The following is a 22,903-nucleotide window of genomic DNA, read 5'->3' on the forward strand; positions in this document are numbered from 1 at the left end:
AATTGGGAGGGTGATGTTATAAGCAATCTGTAGGTTAGTATAAATCTCAGTAATTAGGGACATATTGAATATATAGAGAATCAGTTTAATATACAGTTAAAATATTAGAAATATCTGTTAGTCTATCTCAGTTGCTATATTAAAATAACAAATACAAAAAATAAATTTCCCATAATCTCTTAACAATACTGTGTTTTTACTTGGTCATGTGATCCCCTAAGCATTTTCAAAAAGTAGTAAGATATTTAAAGAAATATAACTGGATTGTCAAACCAATGACAGAGTATAAATGCTTTCACTGGATACTTGTCATACAACAGAATGCTCCAAATAGTTCAAGACATACACCTGAATGTTACCTTTACAAAGGTAAGCACAGCATATATGTAGCCAACATATGTTTGTTTAGTGGTTAATAAGTCTATACTGTTAAAGTTTTACTTAGACTATATATGAATTTTCCATTTTATTTTGGCTATAAGTCAAGACAAAATCAGTCACCTGAATGTGTTACAAAAGCCCAAGAAACCAAACCACTTAAAGAATGTCATAAACATTGTCCCTTTGTATTTAAAAACTACTCTCAAAATAGTATAGTTCCTGTTTGAATAACACTGAATTCTAGTGAAATCAACAGAAAAGCTAGATTAAAAACCCCACGAATTCAGTGGACATATGCTTGTGTATTTCATTGTAAGTACGTATGTTTCAGTGTTAGGAAACAGAAATATGGGGTTTAAATGAGGGCATTTTAATTGCATGTTCTTCACCACGTTTTGAATTAATTATATTATATGTGCTGTAAAAATCTATCACAGGTTGCCATTTTTGTTCAATCAGGTTGAATACATATGAGGGGAGTGCCCCAAAAGTGAAATTAACTTCTGTAAGGCGGGCCCCTTGTAGTACAGGCTGCCCCTGCTAGGTGAGTGTTCTAAGAACCCTTTGGTATCAGTGTGCCAGCTGGCACTGTTGTGAGAGGCTGCATTTGGCTTCAGTGACTTGTTTTTGAAGACGCTTTCAACACATTTGCCTGTTTCATGATGGCTGATTTACAAGCGCCCCTGCCCACACCACGCTGAGTGTTCAGCAGTTTTTGTCCAAAACCAGCATGATACGCAAGCCCCATGCTTCCTATTCACCTGATCTCGCACCAAGTGACTTTTTTTGTTTCCTCAGATGACAAAAAAGTCCTCAAAAGGAAACATTCTGCTGATGTGGAAGAGGTGAAATAAAAACGGCAGAAGCACTAAAAGGCATCAAAATCAACGAGCTCCACTGCTTTTGAGCAGTGGGAAAGTCTTCATACAGACATCGCATCAAATGGAGAGTGCTCTGAAGGTGACTAAAGTTTAAACACGCAAGAATAAATACACAATTTTTAATAAACAAAGTCTGGATTTGGGGGGTTCCCCCTTGTAAAGTAATTATTATGGGTTGCTTTCTTCAGCACAGTTTTAAGAATAAAATAATAAAGCAGATGTAATTCTTGGGTGTTATGAATAATTAATATTTTATAAGTGGCATGTTCATTCTAATGATATATGAGAACAGCAAACTAAAGAAGTTTAATCATCAGAAAATTATACAACATTAATGTGCTCTCCAGATAATAATGACACTAGGTTGAATGGGGGGTTATTTTCAGTAGTTCTTGAATTAATTCACATTACAATGTTATTACAAATTGTCTTTATGTAATGTCTAGATGTGTCATCAAAGAGAAATTGCCAAGATCTTTACTCATATTTGTAGTACATTAGAAAAGTATTAAAACATTAAACATCAAATACTTCAGAGAATAGTGCTTTTTAACATTATCAACTCGATTTATTTTTTTTCAACTCGATTTAAATATCTAAGGTCAAGAGATATAAAAGATAGTGTCAAAATTCACTTGTGAAGAAAAGTAGAGAAATCCCCATAGATACAGAACTAGCTGAGAGAAAGGGCCTTTGCTGCGCATTGGAAACCAGAAGCACTGACCATCTAGTCACTCCCTCGACTCTCTACGAACATCTACCGAGCTCGTGGGTGCACGGAGCTCACTGCATGGCCCGTCACTTAGCAAACCTCCATAACGGTTCACAGTTATCACTTCCCACCACGTTCATGGCCTGCAGGGCAGAAGAGCAATGACAGAACAAGTGCACCCCGAGAGCAGTGAGGGCCTTTTGCCCAGTTGAAGAAGTGTCTCGATCCCTAGAGCATATCCAGTTAAATATATTAGCCAATCATTCCAACTGTGTACTCCAAATGGGCACTCCTGAAGTGTTTTTTGTCCATTAGAGGAGTCATTTCATTAATTATTATTTTAATCTATCTGTAAATGCTATGTAAGTTTAAACAAATAACCCTGTAAACTTAAAATAAAAATTAATCTTTTAATTTTTGTTATATTATTTAATTATGACCTTTAAATTTTAATGTATAGAGTTAAGCACAATCTTCTTAAAATATTTTGGGAAAGAACTAACAGGAATGGACAACAATGAAAAATAGAAACATTAAATATACCATCTCAGAGGCTATAATATGTTTATATCTACACAGTTTGTATATAGTCCCAGCTTACTGCCTATCCATATTAATAATGAAAGAATGCGGTTTAACAGTATTCTCTAATTTTGGCCTCTAATAATCAAATATAGGTATGCCTACTCAATTACTTAAGTTTCACCTTCAAAGTGAATGTGTAGTTATTGCCAAATATGGCAGGAAATAAAAGTAATGTATTTATCCAAAATATGCATGGGTTTGAGAGAGGAGAGGAAGTGTAGAATGAGAAACCTTGGAGCAAATACAATATAACTGGTCTTTATGGTTTTTCTTCATGCTTTTGTTGATTATTTCCACTTCCCTTTCTGACTGTATTATTAAATGCAAGTTCCTTTGGGGTTATCGCACCTTGCCATCTACCCTATACCTGGTGCACTGAAAGAGTTTTTAGGAAGCTCCTATTAGGGCTATGAAGAACATAACTGAGCGCCCAGAAAAACCAACTTACTAAAAGCAAATACCAATTGTAAAAGAGGCACAGAGCAAAGGGAGGGTAAGTGGGGATGGAAAGAGCCTTGACTTTGGGTGGTGAACACACAATACAATATACGGATGACATATTATAGAATTCTATACTTGAAACCTATACCATTATTAATCAATGTCATACCAATAAATTCAATAAAATAATAAGTAAAAAGAGGTATAGACGTTGCTTTTTTATTGTTTTGTTACACAATTGCTTTTTATAGAGTATAGGTAAAACAGCCAAAAGGAAATGGGAAGAAATGACTATGGAAATTGCATTTATTAAAAATTTGGTTAAAAGATAGTCCATGTGAGTCAGAGATTTCTGCCATGAAAATATGAAATTTAGAGGGTTGTGAGTAGATGTTAGGATAACTTCACAACAAACAAGGACTTAGTATGAAAGAAAAAAATACGGTGCCCTCTTTATTAACCAGTGGTGAGGTCCTACAAGTACTAGTACATATGGATGATAATACATGATGGTCTTACAACCCAAGAGTTAGAGGGGTTTTTATTTCAATAACATAAAAGTCACAAAGCAACAGCTTTCATTATCCTAAGGGAATAATAAAACGCGGACGTGTGACCCAACTTGCATTTTGCATTGGTGAAATTTACTGACCAGAGATCCGGAAGCTGAGAAAAGCCCTAGGGATTCTCGGGTTGATGTGGAGTGTCCTGCATCCTTACAGAACCAAACATCACCTCCGCTGCACAATAAAGTTCTTCCACAGTCAGCCAGTACTAATGCTTTCCACGTAATGTTTATTCTTATTATGAGAAATAAAAAACCAAAATAAAGAAGTAAGTAGACATGAAGATCACAAAACAGAAGGTGAAGATGGAGGAAGAAAATTTTTAGGCTGGCTTCACAAACCTGAAAATGAAAAAATGATGAAAAACATGCAAATGTAATACAAAGATTAGAGCAAATGAACCGAAGAAATGTACACACAATGAAATGAGAAAGGACCCCAAAAAGAATTCTACTTTGGGGGATGTGAGCAGAGTAGGTGAAGAAGGGTGTGATGTAAGTGTCCTTGATGTGCAAGAGTCTTGTACGTTGTCGTTAGTTATCAAAGCTGCTCTCTTAGATAGATACATCCCCACTTCACAGAACAGAAACACAGCGGCTGACCCATTAAGCACGAAGGCAGTGGAACAATGATTTCTGCACAGTGACACCACAGCAAAGGCCTCCAGTCGTCAAAGATGAGGTGGAGGTTTGGAAACCTCCCCGTGACTACAGGGTAACAGCAGGTGGCCAGACTCCAAATCCAAATAATAAAATAAAAGTAGTGCTTTATTAATGTCTTGGCCCACTGAGGCTGCCACAACAAAATACCCACAGACTGGGTGGATTAGACAATAAACATTCATGTCTCACAGTTCTAGAGACTGGGAAGTCTAAGATTAAGGTGTCAGCAGGCTCAGTACCCGGTGAGTCTGGCTTCCTGGTTCAAATTTCTGTGTCCTTTTGTGACAGAAGGGGAACGGGGAGCTCTCTGAAGTCTCTTTTATGAAATCCCATTTCATAAAGGCACTAAATCCCATTCATGAGGACTCTACCCTCATGAATCCAATGATCCAATCACCTTCCAAAGGCCCCACCTCCTAACACCATTACACTGGGAGTTAGATTTCAACACGTGAGTTTGAGGGGGGGGGGAACACAAGCATTCCGTCTATAGTAAAGAATAAGAATATGTCTTCTATAGAAGACATAAGCTACTCTGTAAAGACACAATAGAGAGAGAATAATTGTGGGGCTTTTCCTCAAGGCTTACTTCTTGAAAAGCCCAGAATAAGGAGAAAATCACCAGAAGATTTCCAATAAAAAAACACAAGATGCAATAAAATTACTGCCAGATTTTCTAGTCCTTGACTATAGTTTTATTAGCTAATGCAAGTCAAAAAATGTTTTGGGTTTTGTTTTCAGGACAAAAAAAATCTCTGTTTAGACTATTACAGGGGAATTGCTAAACTGAAGGAAAACAAAAAAAGAGAAAGAATATAGAGGCTACTAATTTTGAACAAACTATTAAATAATGAAAGAGCTAGGTCCTAACCAGACCTTATCTAGGCCATGAGCAAGGTGGTCAAGTAAGTGGTAGTAAGACCGGCCCAGGATGAGGACCCTCTGGCACATCCGGAGTTCCATGTCAGAACCCAACTCCTCAGGGCATTGGATTCTCTCCACAAACCGCAAGTGGGGACTAAATCCACACTGACTCTAATCCAGCAACAAAATGCTATTTTTTAATCTAAGAGAATTCCTAGCAGTATAGAGAATTATTTCCCTTCCCTGAAAACAGAAACAAGCCAGATTGCCTCTAGCTTTGAAATGTTCAGTTTTTAATGATAAACTGTGAATAGACAGCTGCCTAAAAAACAAGCTTGCTACATCATAAACTATTAGCATAAAAATAAAATGATCTACAAATGAGTTAAACAAGTTTCAAAGGCATGCATAATCATCACTGTGATACAAATATGTGCTCAAACGTTGGAAATGAGATGTAAAAATTAAAGCGAACATTACTATTTCCAGTGTTCATTTTGCACCTCAGGCAGGGACCATGAGCTGGGGAAGCAAAGAGACGGAGGAGGAACCAGCTAGTGGTGGTGTTTTCTGCCCTGGCTGCGTATCACATTCACCTGGATCTTTAAAACCATGTTATGTCTAGATCTGTTGGGAACCACCCTGCCTTGTTTCAGAAGCGGTAACCCCGCCATGGCTAAGGCTGAGTGAGCAACCTCTGGACCATAAGCTACTAAGAAGACAAAGCTTATCTCCCTGGCAGGAGCGCCACTTCTGCTCCTTTCACTTCATCCATTACTGGCCCCCAATGTTTGATTGGTTAGTCAATGATGGGTAAGATTCCCCAAGGGGGGGGAATGACCTAAGACAGGCACAATCATGGGGAGGCCACCAGGGAAGGACTTGGGGGGCTATAGCAAAAAGGGGTAATGGACCCTCACCCCTCAGCTTTGACATAGACTGAGTCCTCATTCTGTCTGCAAGAAGTCTCCTAATCTCTTGGCTGCCTTACTTCCCCTGCCTGACTTAAGCCTGAAACAGTGACAGAGGGCGGTGCATCCCTGTGCTGGAAAGGGTGGGTTCCATGGGTGATCAGGCCTAAGAAAGAATACATAAAATCCTGTGAAACCTGCTTTGCTAAGAATGCTCTCAATCAAATGATAAGGGTCCGAGCAGGAAATTAGTTTGTTTCCCAAAGTTTTGTAGCCCTTTAGCTAACAGACCCTGACTCAGAATAAGCCCTCCTAGTTCTTTGTATGCTATCTATTGTTTGGCCCTTACTGCCTGACAATGATTATTGAACTTTACCTGTATTCCTGTGCAAACTGAAACCCAATAAAAACCTGTCTAGGAAAGGGTCAGGGCACTCTCCCCTTGAGAGAGTGGCCAGGCCACTCCGAGGTGCTCCCTCCTTGAGGGAGTAGCTGTGCCATCCATTTTCCTCCACAGGACTCAGTAGTCCATATGAATTTGTCTCATGACTCATCCAAAACACCGCAGACACTGCGGGCTGGTGCCTGCATCACAGATCCCCCAGAACAATTACATCAGAATGTCTGGGGTAGGAATGGGAGGGACTACACATTGGTACTTTATTTTTTAAATCTTCCAAAGTTTTCAAATGGTCAGCCATGATGATAAACCTCTGAGCTACTGCCAACTTCCTTCTCCCTCAGGTGACACAAATTTAGGGGCACACGTGGTCTTATTTAAGCTATTCCCAAATTCTTCTCTTCCCCTGCAGTAAACAATATTTGGGTCATTTTCCCCACCCCCAATTCTTATGTTGAAACCTAACCCCAATGTAATGGGATTTGGAGGTGGGGCCTGTGGGAGATGATTGGGTTGTGGGGGTGGAGCCACCATGAATACAATTAGTGCCCTTAGGTGAACAGGCCAGAGAGCTAGCTAGCTCCCTTTCTGTCATATGAGGGCACAAGGAGAAGACAGTAGTCAGCCGCCTAGAAGAGGGGCCTCACCAGACCCGCCTGTGTTGGCAGCCCAATCTCAGACTTCTAGCCTCCAGAACAGTGACGAACAGACTGCTGTTGTTTGTAAGCCACGTGGTCTATGCTACTCTGTTACAGCAGTTGGAAGAAGCTAACACACAGCCTGCTGCGTGACTTGTTTCTACTATTTGTGGAGGCAGATGTTTAAACCTGGGACTCAAGGAGAAACTGGGAATTGTGATAAGTTATCTGAGTCAACAGAGTTAACTGAGGAATAATTTGGAGGCTAACACAAAACACCCCCTCTTAAGGTCAGTGCCACAGAACACAATGATTAGCAGACTAATGGGAGCTGGCCCCACCTCCCAAGGCCTGACCACCACAGAATCTGGCCACCATCTGCAAGGAAAGGAGACTGCAGCCAAAAAATGTCTTTGCAAATTCAAAAATTATCTCTCAAGCCACTGCTATGTTCTAGATCCATCAATCATCTTTGTTTTAATTTTCTATTCTTAGATAAGTTTTATTACTATAAAGTATTGCAAACCTCTTTTAAGCAAATACAGTACACATGAAAATATTTAAGCAATAGGTATGAGGCCCTGTGAGTGACACTTAATGAGGGAAAGATGACACATAGGATTCTGCTTCCCAAGCAATATAAGACATGAATACAATAAAATTTAAATAATGTAGATAAAATGCTTATAACTAGGGAGTTATAAGCATTTTAACTCAGTTTATAAGCATTTAACTCACTCAGTTTGCTCAGGAGTTTCCCAGTCTCAGCACTGAAAGTTCTGCTTCACAGGAACTACCTCAGTCTTGGGCAAATCGGGACAGTGGTCTCCCTACCTATAATGTGCCAGGCCCTGTGGTTCATATGTCACATGCATAAGCCAGTATAACTGTCACCAAGTTTACAGGTGGTACATACCCATCTGTTAGAGATGGAGACCAAAGGTCAGCAAGATTCAGTGACTTTGTCAACCAGAGCTAGATAGAGACCAGAATTTGGAAGCCAAAAATCTGAATGAAAAACCCCAGCTCCTGACTATACCACACCAAAATGATCACGGAATTCGTGACAAGACAGCACAATATTAATCTCCAAATAGGCACTGTGGGTTCAGAAACATGGAAGAGCACCGAAGCTCCCAGAACAGTAAGTCCTGGATCTGACGCTGTGTCAGCAAGCCACCATTCATTCTTGCTGGTGGGGCAGTCGGGAGTGAGAGGCAGGGAAAGGCAAAGGAAGAGGCGTGTGATGGCCTGGGGAGATGTGCACTGAGGCTGGTATGCATGCAGAGGTTATTCTGTGTTTTGTGGTTAACTTTAGAGTGTCAACCGCATAAGAAATTTATGTCTGTGTGTTGATGAGGTGTGCCAGAGCATCTCTGGAAGAAATTATAGTGAGAATAATTCATTCACTTTTGGAAAAGCAAGCTCAAAGCACAGAAAGTAGCATCACTTCTGAAGCAATGGCTTTCAGATTTCTTTTAAGGGCCATTTTAGCATCTGATAAGTCTCTGGCTGTATTCAATCGTTGTTTCTTTTCCCCATTGCCAATGCTTATCCTATTTTACCCAGAGCAACTGTCATTCAGTCACCTTATGCTGCATGCATAATTTCAAGTCTATGCTCAAATCACATCTCCTGCTATGACTCCAACCACTTTCCCACTGAGCATCAAAGACCTGCACGATGAGGCCTCCTAACAGTACCCCAGACCGTTCTGCAGAACACGGCTGAGCTGCTCCCCCAAGTCAGCATCAGAAGAGTAACAGGCTCCTTCCCACAGACATGCTGAGAATTTAGTTGAAAATACCATTAAGACCAAGAGATTATTTAACCATTTTCTTCCCCAAACTCAAGCAATCATGTTTATAATGTTATTTTAATCAAATAAGGTTAAATATTTAAAGATTTCTGATTACCTGTTAATTTCTAATGAACTGCAAAAGAAAACATACAGGTTATGTATTTTTTGGAACTGTACAAACATATATTTTTATTTTTGACTGTTCATTTACATATTTAGTTTAGTTGTCTCAAGTAAGAACTTCTAAAATACTGTTTAGGAATTCTGGAGTTCCTAACTATTAAAAAAAAGTACAAAATTAGTTATATTTTAGGTTATTAGAAAAAGAAAAACTCAGAAAAAAGCAGCATGTTCTGATTTCAAAGTTAACTCATTTGTGAATGCTCTCTGACAGAACCGAGCTAGAACATAATCTGAATATAACTAGAGATTTTAAAATATCTGTTATTTTGCCTCAGAATAATCTAGCCAATTTATATCTTATATCTAAATTTCAACTTGCATATTTTTTTCTGCAATTTGTTTCTAATTTTCAGTTACTTAAGCCAGGATAAACTCCCCAACCTGTAACTATAAACGAAACCACAAACATAAGCAGAATTGTCACTAAGGGAAAAAATAATTTCTGCCCCAAATTTCAGAGTCCTGAACACCATTCTCATGGCACGATATCTGTATGGTATATATCTGTGTCTATACACACACCTCCACATTATCCCTCAAAGCAAAACACGAAAGAACATACAGGAAAGTACAGTATGGGTAGTGCATATGTAATTTGGGGCAAGTCTCCAAGAAGATGAAAGCAATGAAGAACTTAAGAACAGCAGGCAGAGAGGAATGCTGTCTCAATTTAGGTAAGCCATATCACCACATCTAGCTTCTGGACACAAATTATGTCATGACTAAATAGTCAGCTCATAGCAAATTCCAATTTTTCTTGGTGAATAAAACTGCAAATATTGCATAAATCAATCTTACACAGATTCTTCATTTAAGTACAATGAAAGAAATGCACATAATGCCAATGCAGAGGGTATTCTGCAAATACACATTGAATAAATACATACAACTGAAAACCGGACTGTTTGTCTTTTTTTTGAGTGTTAATTAATTCAAATCTTAGGAAATATCATCAATCCACATGGAGTTCCCAAATACAGTTTTACATTAGACACCCTTAGTGACAAGCCACACTAAATATTACATGTATGTATAGCTCAGTATTGATTACATTTCTGAGTGAGAAGGGATTTTTTCTAACCAATGGGCATATATGAAACTGACTCAAAAGAAAAAAAAGAAACTTGACTCAATGTGTCCCTGATGTGATATGAAGGTAGAAAACTATGGGGAAATGAATGTAAAGGACTATATGGGTTTCACAGAGCCCAAGCTCCAAGTTCAAGGTAAATGGCTGGGGCTGGAGAAGTAGGCAGGTATAAAGAGACACAGTGAGATAGAGTTAGGGAGGTGAGCAACAGGTCATTGTGATCAGAGGCACAATTAGAAGGACATTTAGACAGGACACAGCTAAGATCCTAGATCTTGAGAGACTTGTAAACAACAATTTCAGTACACATGAGTCAGGAATATGATGAAAGATAATCATCAAGAACCAGAATGTCTAAAATGTGTGTACCAGGGAGATCCACAGTATTCTGGGGGGAAGACTGGGCAATGAGGAGCAGCAAATCTAACAAGAGAAGCAGCATGACAACAAGCCTAGGCTACAGTAGATAATGAACAAACAAAATGCAGAAACTTAATACATCAGTCCCCAATAGCAGCCCATAGAAATTTTAAGTAAATTCAGGATGCAGTACCCACAACCTACTAGCCTGGGGTTTGGGGCAGAAGGCTATGGGGCACCTGGATGAAACAGGAAGTTGGGGGAGAGCAGAGAAATTCATGTCTACAGAAAAAAATGTTATGAGTTTACTGTTTTATATAGGACAGACACATAAATATGCATGTATACGTACTCTATTCTCCAACTTGGACATCAATTTTGATCCATAAAAAAAAAATCCCTACATGTCCAATTTCAGAGTGAATGTTCAACAATATGAAAATCTAGAATACCTATTCTGTCCTTTCCATGTTCACCACTTTACAATTTGCAAAGCTCTTCCAGCGTTTTCTCACATGGTGCATATGCTTTAGCCACATTTGTATCTTCCTGATGATCAAATCTCCCCTTTTCCCCAGTCAGCTCAGTTTCACAGGAAATATACCTCTAATGTTTTATTGTTTGCTACTTTAAGTATCAGATGTTTGTCCTTCATACACATATGGAACCCTTTGATTTCATTTTTGAAAATCAATGAAAAACACATGTGCATCTTGGAACAGGCGTTATTCATTAGTGTTTAATCCTTTCCACAATTTCACACTCAGAAAAGGAAACTTAGCATGTTTCTTTCATTCCAAGTCTATTGACGCTGAGAACATGAGTTTCTCTAAGTGTTTCCGTTCAATCAGAATCCTAAACCTTTTTCCTGGAGGAGCTGAAGAACTAACTGAACATTTCTAAAATCTGTTTTGAAACTTTTTGAAATTTGTAACAATTTCCAAAAAAGTATACAATGTGTGCTTTTTAAAAGGCTAGATGGCTAAAAATAATCATGTAATATTATGCTAATTGTATTTTACATTATAAAGGAATCATTAATTTCCATTGAGATACGTTTTATCACAGAGATATAGTATTTTAGCCATCAATTCTAAATATTCCTAAACTTAAATGAGACACTTAAATATTACTTTTTTGATGGACACTAACCAACTTCTCAAATTCATACCAGAAATAATACTTAAACACAGTGGAGAAATTACACATCTGAGATTTTCTGTTGACTGTATTTTCCTTTTGGAAGTCAGGTGAGGAAGGAGTTAGAGTTTGGAGAAGGTTTGGGGGTTGGCCATACATAATCAGAAAACTGAAGTAGTGGCTAAAATAGAAATACTGTCAAGTTTATTTTAAATGAAGACCAAGAGTTCAAATTAAGGAGTGTCCTTTCTAGTAGATAGTTCTGATTTTAAAACTATGCTCATGATTAAAAACCAGTAACACTGAACTTGGGCAGAATGTTATCTATAAGTCGTAAAACACAAATCCTCAATGGGAAAAGAGAATTAACAGAAAAAATTAATGATAATACTAGGCAAAGGATAGTGACTTCATGGAATTTATTCGTATTAACAGAGATTGTGAAACACTGCTAGTTGAGTGCATTATTTAATAACGCACCAGTTAAATATTTCTGTTCTCAATCTAAAGGCAAATTTAACTTTTAATGACAACTGTTGTCCTTAGGAACTCAAAGCACATTCTAGTGCTCTTTGCTGAATCTAGAAAAGTGATTATTTGTTCTTGCATTTTTGCCTCCTTTCATCTAGCATTTACTCATGAGCCCTCCCCGTCCCGTCCAGGTACTGGAAGAGAAGCTACATGACACATTCATTCTGTCTCTGCAGAGGTTCTAACAATGACCTGGAATACGGTGAGACAGAAACCAGATGGAGACAACTGTACTTGAACAACAATTTAGAAAAATTTAAAGAAAAATAAAAACAGCTTTATTTAAAAAAAGAAATTATAAAAGGTATGAATTTCAGAATTTGGATGTACACTTCTACTTTGCTGAGTCTCTACTGAGGAAAGATGTTGTAACTAAAATACACAAAAACTAAGATGAGAAGCATTTGTATGAAAACAGAATTGTTAACGTGGGAATGTTTTACTGATTCCTTGATATGGAAGGTCATTAGCAGACTCAGGCTTTGTAATAAACATTGGTTATAATGTTACATCCCAGTGATACATATTACATTACTACCTTTTAAAAATTATAATAAAAATTATTATTGCACTGTTACTCCTAAGTCAAATTAGCTTTAAACAGACATTAATAAAGATTAATACCATGTTTTCATCATTTAGTACATGTAGCAAAGCTGGTTATATTTCAGATCAAATTTAATTGTTTATATAAATCGCAATGTTTATTGAGCATCTACTGTAATACAGGTTCTATTCCAAGTGCTAATTATGGACTAGAGAATAAAAGCAGGCAGCAAGATTCTGTTCCGAAAGAGTTTATATTCTGGGGCAGACACAGACACTATACAAATAAACTACTTAAAACATAATGAAATATCAGGTAAGAGAAAGAGTTATGAATATATACCCAGAAGTAGGATTGCTGAACCATTCTGTAATTCTATCTTTAATTTTTTGAGGAACTTCCACCCAGTTTTCCATACTTGCTGTGCCTCCTACATCCCCAGCAATAGTGTGTAAGAGTTCAAATTTCTCCACAGGCTCACCAAAACTTCTCTTTGGTGTTTGTTTGTTTGTTTGATTTTTAACAATGGTCATCATAACAGATATGAGGTGATATCTCATTGTAACTATGATCTACAGTTTCCTGATATCAAGGGAATACCTATGGTCCTTCGTTTACTGGGGCACTATTCACACTAGCTAAAAATGAATACAACCCAAATGACCATCAACAGATGAATGAGTATAGAAAATATGGTATATACATACAGTGAAATATTATTCAGCCTTAGAAAGAAGGAAATCATACATTTCAACAATATAGATGAATCTTGAGGACATTATGCTAAGTGACACAAGCTAGTCATGAAAGGACAAATACTGCATGATCCCACTTACTATGAGGTATCTAAAATACTCAAATTCATAGAGCAGAAAGCAGAATAATGGCTGCCAGGACCTGGGGTGAGGTGGGAATGGGGAACTGTTGCTCCCTGGGAGAGACTTATAAAGTCTCAATTATATAAGATGAACAAGCTCTAGATGTCTGCTGTACAACACAGTACCTATAGATAACAAGGCTGTATTGGACACTGTAAAGTATGTTGAGGATAATTCTTACCGTTAGTGTTTTTACTGCAACACGCTCCTCCCTCACACACACCTCAACACAGGAAATTTGCAAGTGGTGGATATGTTTAGTACCTTGGTTGTGATCATGGTATCATGGTGATGCATATGTCCAAATTCATCAAAATGTATGCATTGAATATGTGTGACTTTTATATATCGATTATGTCTCAGTAAACCTTTAAAAAGTTATTAAAAATAAATCAAAGGGGATAGAAAGTTATGAGTGCATGTGGGTTCAGGGCTTTCAATGTAAAGTGACCAAGGAAACCATTTCGGTTTACTTGACATTTAATCAAAGGCCCGCATGAGCACACAATGGAGTAGATAGCCTCTTCAATAAATGGTGTTGGGAGAACTGAACTGGTACATGCAAAAAAAAAAAAAAGGCACTAGACCATCAACTACACCATACACCAGAACAACTCAAAATGGATAAAAGACTTAAATATAAGTCGTGATACCATAAAAGTACTAAAAGAAAACACAGGCAGTAAAATTTCAGATAGCCCATGCAGCAATATTTTTGCTGACACATCTAGAGCAAGGAAAATAAAGGAAAAATAAACAAATGGGACTACATCAAATTACAAAGCTTCTGCACAGCTAAAGAAACCATCATCAAAACGAAAAGGGAACCCACTGTATGGGAGAACATATTTGCCAATGATACATTGGACAAAGGTCTAATCTCCAAAATATATAAAGAACTCACATGATGCCACATCAGAAAGACAATAAATCCAATTTAAAAATGGGCAAAGAATGTGAATAGACATTTCTCCAAAGAAGACATACAACTGGCACATAAACACATGAAAAAGTGCTCAACATCACTAGCCATCAGAGAGATGCAAATTAAAATCACAATAAGACATCGCCTCACACCTATCAGAATGGCTATCATTCATAAATTAACAAATAACAAGTGCTGGCGAGGATGTGGAGAAAAGGGAACCCTCATGCACTATTGGTGGGAATGCGGACTGGTACAACCTCTGTGGAAAACAGTATGGAGTATCCTCAAAGAACTAAAAATGGAACTTCCTTTTGACCCAGTTATTCCACTGCTGGGAATATACCCTAAGAATCCTGAATCACCAATTCAAAAGAACTTATGCACCCCTATGTTCATCACAGTGCTATTTACAATAGCCAAGCTCTGGAAATAGCCCAAGTGCCCATCAGTAGATCAATAGATCAAAAACTGTGCTATATTTACACAATGGAACACTATGCAGCAGAAATAAAGAGGAAGGAATTCCTACTCTTGCAACTGCATGGATAGAACTGGAGACTATTATGCTAAGTGAAATAAGGCAGTCAGTGAAGAACAAATACCACAGGATCTCACTTAGAAGAGGAAGCTAATGAACAAAATAAATGAATGAGCAAAACAGAACCAGAGACATAGAAATAGAGAACAGACTGACAGCTGCCAGAGGAAAGGGAGTAGGGAGAAGGGTGGGGGAAGGGAAAGGGGGTCGTTAAAGAGCATGTATGAAGGACCCATGGACATAGACAATGGTGTGGGGATGGATTATGGGAGTGAGGGGTAGGCTGGATGGAAGAGGGCAGAAGGGGGGAAATTGGGACAACTGTAATAAAATAAACAAAAAAAATCAAAATCAGAGACTTGAAGGAAGTGAGCAAGTGACAAAAACACACAGGACAGTGTTCCAGGCAAAGGGACCAGTGGCTGCAAAGGCTCATGGTGAGAGAATGTCTGGCATGCTGAGCTGACCAGATCAGTGTGACTGGAGCAAAGAGGCTGGCGGGAGATGAACTCAGAGATATAATCAAGGGCCAGACTATGGAACATCTTGCAGACTGTACACCATGGTTTTTCGTCTAGGTGTGATTGGAAGCCATTAGAATATTTTGAGCAAAAATAGAACCAGATCAGGTGCAGGTTTTCAAACCATCGGGCAGCTAAGTGGAGACCAGACCGAAACAGGCAAGAATGGAATTACAAAGACCAGGAGCCTAGTTCTGCAATGTCAAGCAGAGAGGATAGTGATTTACTCAGGGTGCAGCGGATGTGGTGAGAAGTGGTAGAATTGGGGACAGATGTATTAAGATGAATGATTGTGTCATCAATTGAGATTGTGAACAAAAAACAAACAAACAAACAAACAAACAAAACACCAAGAACTGATGTTTGTTTGTTGCTAAAACAGGAACTAAGATTTTGGTTTCATACATAAAATTTGAGATGCCTATTAAATATCCAGCAGTTTGCCCTTTTGTCTGGAGTCTGGGAGGCAACAGAGATGCTTTGGTGTTAGTGTTTCTGCCTTTCTACATAAATGACAAACATCAACAACAAAAGAGGCTGCAATGGTGGAAATAAAAGTCCACAGTCTTGTCTCTACACCATTAGCCCTTCAGAAGACTCAGAAAGCCTTCTGGTCATTTGATGTCCCAGGTGTTGATGCTCTTGGTAGGATTTAAATCACTTAGTACAGCCTGGATTCTAAGACAAGCTCCAAAGGCAGACATTGAACCACCTACCAGTGTAGGTAACAGGTCCTATAAATAGCCTCCCAGCCCCAGACAGGATAAAGCCCAAGGAAAGTTCCCTGAAATTATGTCCATCTGAACGCTCTCTGAAGGGACTTGGCTCAGCACTGGCACACTCTGGTTCTGGTCCTCATCTTCTTCAGCCCATCTCTTGGACACACACAGCCCCCGGGCTCCAGATGTGCCAAACACACCAAGTGTCCAATGTGCTGGGTTCCCTCATGTGCTACTTTTCTGCCCCAGATGTTCCTTTCCCACTTCTCTGCCTGTCTGGTTCTAAGTCTAGGCATTACTCCATCATAATGCCTTCCTCCACACCATGGTATCATGTATGTAGTACACTCACCAGAACATGAGTTCTTTGAAGACAATTAACTGCATCTTTTATTTTTGTACTTCCCAACATCTCACACACATAGGAGATACTAGATAAATGCCTGGTGAATGAACAGATGGAGTTATAGGTGCCTATAAAACACTAGGAAAATTGGTTTCTTAATCGGTGCACTGCCCTCTTGATATGCCTGCTGACGACATCCCGAGAGCTCCAGAATGTACCACGGCCTCTCCTGCAACCTGACCTCTTTTAAGAACATGTTCCATGGTATGAAGTGCTGTAAACACAACCCAGTGAGGCCTGTCATGGGATCCAAAACTTGTTTTCCATCAGTTAAGGCAGAACTAGGTCATCCCAAAAAGCTTCTTTTGCAGCAAAATGGAAAAACTGACAAGGCTGCGACACTGAAAATGTCTATTTGAAAAGTATACCTGCTTTTCCTTTGCTATCATAATACTTGTACAGTCCAGAGGAAGACAGAAACACACAAAAGACCCAAAGCAAAACTGAGCATAATTTCAAAATGGAAAAGGTAAACAAGGGAAGAGGTTGCAAACATAAAAACACTAGTAATACAGAGTACTGTACATGAAGGAGAACCGAGGAAATACAGAGTGGTACCAGAAGACAAATACGCGTTGCAGGCAAGTGAACCAAGGACAACCATGAAGATCAAAGAAAACCTTGCAGTGAAATAAGGAGAGACCATGGGGATTATTACCACATAAGGAACTATGTCAAATGAAAATAAGTTAACCTAATCTAATACCAAAAAGCAATAAAGATGATTTCCAGTTCTATTCAAGAATCAACCCAAAATTCAATGAAGTTTAAGTAAAAGCCTCCTTTATTGCATCAAAGTAATCCAGTAGAGATGCAAAATGAAAACCCTTTGGTAACTTAGTATCTTGGAAAGTAGATTGAAACATAAAGAAAGCCCAAAATAATCTCATAAGAAAATGGAAATATTCAGCAATCAAAGCAAGATGGGGAAATATCATGAGAAACACACAACTAAAACAATGATTAAAATGTAAAGGAGAAGGCTTCTATGTTAATGCTTATGAAAACCAAATGGGGGTGATGAAAACATTGGGCTTTTGCCTCAAGAAAATGAGCTGATTGTTTAACCTTCTGTGTTAACAATCAGGATTTTCTCTAACTAAGAAGGAGGACCCTACAAATATGACTCTCATAACTGCTCAGCCATTTAATCCACAAAGTAAAAAACAGATTGCCCTCAGGACATAATCACGTTCTCATACATAGAAGGTACAGAAAGAAAATAAAAGTTCATTTAAATGTATGACACTTAGGTCAGGAAGTATAAAATTTTTTAGAAAGTTTCTTATCCTACATCTTTCTTGGTACAGATGTGGAATCAGCCTAATAAGGTTAGATGACCTCCTGTGAACACAGATCAAGTGGTGAGAGAGCACGGGTGAAGTTCAATGTCTCATCCTCATGCACACTGTGGTGTTCCCCGGCAGTGAGCATACCACATACACCCCTGGACAGCAGGGAGACAGCCCAATTATTAAAGGATGTCACTCTGGGGCATAACACATTTTAGCATAAAAAAATCCTAATCTAAGTTTAAAGAAACCAAGAAAATCTGGATGGAAACGGTGGCATTTCTAAATACCACAAACATTTTCTTCATCTTACCATTAACATGTTCTTTTCTAAAATTCTTTGCAGTGCCTAGAATAGTATTTAAACAAATACATATGATTGACTGTTAGTACTATAGACACTATAGGTTTTCATCAAACAGCTGTCATGGCCATAAACATTTCGTTCTTCTGCAGAGTCAATCAGCACCTCCTCACCAGGGCCCAGCGTAGCACGCATTTCAAAGGAGACCCTAGATTTCAAAGAAACTGATAAGTCATACATACTGCCCTTTTCCTTCCCCACAAGAAAAAACACACTGGGAATGTTTCCACTTTAGGTTTTTCAGCAATGCTTTAATGTTATTAAATATATCAAAACATCATCAAAAGAAAAATGGATTTTCTTGAAAAGCCTTACACAATAGAATTTTATTTAGAAAAAAATCAGTTAGTTATGTATGTAGTTTTTGTATTTAACATATTAATTTACACCTAAAACTAATACTAAGTTATATGTCAGTTATATCTCAATTTTAAAAATGATCAGGAAATAATTGAATTTGGCCATTTCATTCATTTGTTCACCAAATATTTGCTGAATGCTTATCCTAAGAGCTAGAAATAGATTAGTAAACAAGTCAGCTAACATCCCTGCTCCTACGGAGCTTCATTCTAGCAAGAAAGAGGTAGGTGGTGTCGAGCGCTAATGAAAGAAAAAAGGCAAGGTAAAGGGACAGACAGGACAGAAAGGGGTGCTATGGTGTCTCTGGTAGTTAGAGAGGGTCTCTCTGAGAAAGTGACATCTGAGCAGCAGTGTGAAGAAATAGGGGCAGCAAGCCAGTATCTGGGGTGGATGGCAGCATTCCAGGCAGAGGAACAGTAACAGCAAAGGCCCAGGGCGAGAGCTTTCCTCGGAGGTCTGAGTAAAGCAGGGAGACCAGGATGGTGGGACTGAACAAGTGCACAGAGTGGCAGGAAATGAATTCAGGATGGCAGTTGAGGCTCATATTGGATAAGACTTTATTGGTAATGGTGAGGATTTAGGTTATATTCAGAATAAAATGTAAGCCGAAGAGTGACATGATTATGTTTCAAAAAGATCCTTTTTTAATTTCTTGAGGAACCTCCATACTGTTTTCCACAGTGGCTGCACCAATCTGCATTCCCACCAACAGTGCACAAGGGTTCCCTTTTCTCCACATCCTTACCAGCACTTATTCTTTGTCTTTTTCATAATAGCTGATCTGACAGGTGTGAGATAATACCTCATTGTGGTTTTGATTTGCGTTTCCCTGATGGTTAGTGATGTTTTGAGCATCTTTTCATATGCCTATTAGCTATCTATATATCTTCCATGAAAAATGTCTATTCAGGTCCTCTGCTCATTTTTAAATAGACTGTTTGTTTTTAGATGTTCAGTTATATGAGTTCTTCATGTATTTCATATATTAACCCCCTTATCAAATGTGTCATTTGCAACTACCTTCTCCTGTGTATTGACTTTTTGTTTGTTGATGGGTTCCTTCCATGTACAAAAGCTTTTTAAGTTGATGTAATCCCATTTTTTTATTTTTGCCTTGTTGCCCCTGCCTGGGGAGACATATCAAAAAAGATATTGCTAAGACCAATGTCAAAGAGTTTACTGCCTGTGTTTCATAGGCAGTAAAATTATGAAACTTCTAGGAGTTCCATAATTTCTAGTCTTACATTTAAGTCTTTAATCCATGTTGAGTTAATTTTTTATGTAAGAGGTACAAATTTCTAGTTACAAAATAAAGAAATTTCAGGGATGTAAAGTGCACAAGGGGAATGCAGTCACTGGTATCAAAATAACCCTGCACAATAGCAGCTGGTTACCAGACTTAGTGTGATAATCATCTTGTTAGACACAGTGATGTTGAATCACTATGATGACATCATAGTGATGTTAATGTGTAGCTACATTATACACCTAAAACTAATATTTAGTACATTAACTATATTTTAATAAAAATTAATTAAATAGATAAAATAAGAAGATCCTTCTGGCTGCCAAGCAGAGGAAGACCGAGGCAGAGGGTAGGCAGAATGGGTGGCAAGAGCAGAAGCAGGGAAAGCCATCCCAGGGCGACAGACGCCGTCCACGGGGGGCAGCAGCTGACCCAGCACAGTGAGGCAGAGCGGGGGGCCAGCGGTCAGGCTCTGGATATATTTTCCTGGTGGACTTGACAACATTTGCAAATTGGTAGGATGTGGGATGTGCATGAAACACAAGAGTGTTGAACGACTCTCAAGGGTGTGACTTCAGGCCCTGAAAAGTTTCAGCTGCCATCGAGCCTGACACAGCAGCAGAGTGGTGTGGGTGAAGGTGGAGAAAGGTGAGGAATGGGGAGATGGTCTGGGGCACATTAGGTCTGATATGTCACCAATAATTTGAATATTGACACAAGGTGCCGACTGGTAGCATGTGTTTTGCTTCAATTAAAATAAATGTAAATTAGGAGCATATTGCCAAGTATCTTAAAATCTTTTCAAATTAGCAAAGTTATTCTGTGGGTATACCATCACTTATGTTTATAATAAAACTTACTGATACATCTTTATTTTTACTTCATAACTCATACCTTGATTTCTAAAACAGGGACTGTCACTGAAGACAGAGCATCTTGCCTTCACGACAAAAGAGTGGCAAGCTTTAAATGCCTCCAGAGAGTCAGCTTTTCTTACAAGGCTGAAGAAGTCTCATTTTAGTTTTTGGGACCTCCCTCTTCCTGCCCAAAACCTCCCCTCTGTCACCTTCCATGAAGTCCAAAATTCCTCCATTTGAAAGGATGTACTTATTTCTTCTTAATTATATGCTACTCTTACTCAGATTGTAGTATAAATGCAAAAATATTTATGTATACCTTCTTTCAAGGGAGACATTTTCTCATTCAGTTTGGGATAGTACAGTGTCCTCTTGCTGGGCATAATTAGGAAAAAGAAGTGGTGACTTGAGAAAAGAAACCAACAACAGTGGGTTTTTATAACACCACCTTGGAAGGGAGAATGGAATCAGAGACAAGTGAGCCTGGATTTGAATCTGCTGGTTCAGAGGGCGCAGGAGAGATCTCTGAATTCTCCTCTACATCGATTCATCCAAGACCTTATCATCCACACAGATGATGACTTCCACGCTTATCTCCATCCAGTGCAGGCTTCTCCTCCGAACTCTGCCTCCTTGATGCCTCCATTTGAATGACACACCATTTCAATGCTCTGTTCTCTCTACGAGAAACATTTTTCTCCCAAAGCCCCCTTCGCCTACTTAACTTCCATTCAGCACTCATATCTCAGTGCAAATCTTCTTCCTCGGGGAAGGCTACCCCGCCACCAGGACCAGATAGAATTCCCCTGTCATACACCTTGTCATCCCTCTTCCCCCCCCCACATACCACTTACTCTCTTCATAATTATGCAGTACTTAGGTAAGCTTCTGCTTAATGTCAGGGACTCCACCAGGCCCTCAGCCCTCCAGAGCATATGCATGTCTCTTTCACTCTGTGCTGTATGCATTGTCAGATCCAAGCTCTTGGCTGGTGTACAAAAAGCACTCAATAAACATTGATGAATAAATGAGTGGATGCTGCATAAGTGCATACAGATAAAAGTGAAGGGGTCACTGCTGAAGCAAAGACTCTACGGTACATTGCATTTGGGAGAGACATCAACTCCAGTATGCTGAACTGAAAGTTAAATAAGGCTGACGGAAACATGTTCTCATATTGGCTTTGGGTTTTATTTATCTCATCAAGCATCAACATTATTCTGTTCCTCCATAGCCCCAAGCTCCTTCAACATAGAAACAACTCAAGCAGTTACTGAACCAATTGTTAGAGAACCAGACACAGAAAGAGGAGATCCTTCATGTCTGCCTTCCCTACAGTAGAACCAAACTATTTTATAAATACTATACCAGAATTACAGAGAAGAGATATCTTTAAAAGCTTTCTACCAAGGGAGAATCTAAAAGGTCAAACTCATATTAAGAGCAGAAAAGTGGTTGCTGAGCTGGGTGAGGGGGAGTGAACACAGGGCCAAAGGTGCGAACTTCCGGCCACACAGCCAGGAAGGGCTGATTGTCTAGGGTGTAGCACGGTGACCACGACTGGCAACACTGTCTCACATAATGGAAATCTGTTGAGAGTAGGAAGCAACTGCTCTCACCGAAATAAAAATAAAAACCAAATAAATCTTTGATAACAACTTTATCGGTATTAGTTTACATCCAAAACAATTTCAACTAAAAATTTTGACCTAATCCACCAGCTTGGACGCAGAAAACAGGAGAAAGTAGAGGAAAAGGGTAGGTATATAAAATATAGAGAACATTTTTAATAATCAACAGTACTTTCCATTTAAAAACAAAACCTTCATATCCCAAGTATCATACGCAACGTCTTTTTGGCAAGGTCTAACTCTGACTGCAAATGTATATAAATATTCAAACACACACATTTCATAGCAACCGCTTAACGACTCAAAATGTACTAACTATAAGAATGGTTTTTCTTAATGGAAATCAGATACAAACTTCGCAGAACAAAAGTTTCCATTCTGGCCGTGTATATCCATTACATACAACTCTTGTAAAACAAACTCAAAAGCAGATTCCAAAACCCTTTTGTCATTAAAGATGCATTTGCTGT

At 38.7% G+C, this 22,903-nt stretch overlaps 1 protein-coding gene across 8 annotated transcripts in view; it reads right to left on the reverse strand.

Moving 5' to 3' along the window:
* Nucleotides 1-22,903, reverse strand: part of NEBL (nebulette) — a 347,697-nt gene that overhangs the window by 8,512 nt on the left and 316,282 nt on the right. The window lies entirely within an intron of this gene.

Source organism: Artibeus jamaicensis, unplaced genomic scaffold (genome assembly GCF_021234435.1).
Source record: "Artibeus jamaicensis isolate MK-2021 breed Jamaican fruit bat unplaced genomic scaffold, CSHL_Jam_final contig_867, whole genome shotgun sequence".
In the NCBI taxonomy this organism is placed as follows: domain Eukaryota; kingdom Metazoa; phylum Chordata; class Mammalia; order Chiroptera; family Phyllostomidae; genus Artibeus; species Artibeus jamaicensis.